The 946-nt window shown below is 39.7% G+C and overlaps 1 pseudogene; it reads left to right on the plus strand.

The window, feature by feature from the left end:
* The window catches only part of LOC107693648 (ubiquitin carboxyl-terminal hydrolase 22-like), a 50,586-nt pseudogene that overhangs the window by 38,583 nt on the left and 11,057 nt on the right, over window positions 1–946 (plus strand).

Consider the following 946-nt stretch of genomic DNA (forward strand, 5'->3'; position numbering starts at 1 on the left):
CACTCACACACACTCACTCACTCACTCACACACACACACACACACACACACACACACACTCACACACACTCAAACACACACACACCTTCTGTCACGCATATCATCCTTCTCTCTATTCGTCTGTCCTGTAGTTCTACTCGGGTCACCGCTCTCCTCACATTCCCTTCCGGTTGCTGCATCTGGTCTGGACTCATGCACGACACCTCGCCGGATACGAGCAGCAGGACGCTCACGAGTTCCTCATCGCTGCTCTGGATGTGCTGCACAGACACTGCAAAGGTACTGCAGCCAATCAGACGCCGCTATCCGCAATGTTACAGCCAATCAGAGGACAGCTGTGTTAAACTACGGTTTTTACTCTACGTTCCTTTCAGAGTCAGATCTGGGATTTTCCTGTATGATAGCTCACTAATTGATTGTGCAACATTTACAAGTAGCAACCCAACTGCGTATTACTCAGTCATGTTATGTTGCGATTAATAATAATAACTATTATTAATTAGAATCGGCTAAAAACACATCTCTTCCATCTTTATTCGACCCTCTAACTCTAGCAGTCTCTATTCTAATTCTGTTCTTTATATAAAAACTTGCCCCTTTCAGACTTGCACTCTATTTATTTACTAACTGCTCGTTTTCTTAAAAAAACAACAACACTTGCTTTTCTAATCGTTTTGCATTCTATCGATTTGTTTTCTTTTTATTTATTATGCAATTATAATTCTGACTTTCTGACTTCTGATTAACAAAAGCAAAAAAGGCCTCTAACACTAGCTTGCTCTATTCTTTTTCTATTCTATCTGTGTTCTTTTTATTATATGATTTAAAAAAAACCTTGCTACGTGTACTGCATTAAGCTAACCTGAGACTTGTTATAGCACTTGCATATCATTGCTCTTTTGTTGATTTTGATTGCTTCCATTGTCCTCATTTGTAAGTCACTTTG

Source organism: Sinocyclocheilus anshuiensis, unplaced genomic scaffold (assembly GCF_001515605.1).
Source record: "Sinocyclocheilus anshuiensis isolate Anshui unplaced genomic scaffold, SAMN03320099.WGS_v1.1 scaffold546, whole genome shotgun sequence".
NCBI lineage: Eukaryota > Metazoa > Chordata > Actinopteri > Cypriniformes > Cyprinidae > Sinocyclocheilus > Sinocyclocheilus anshuiensis.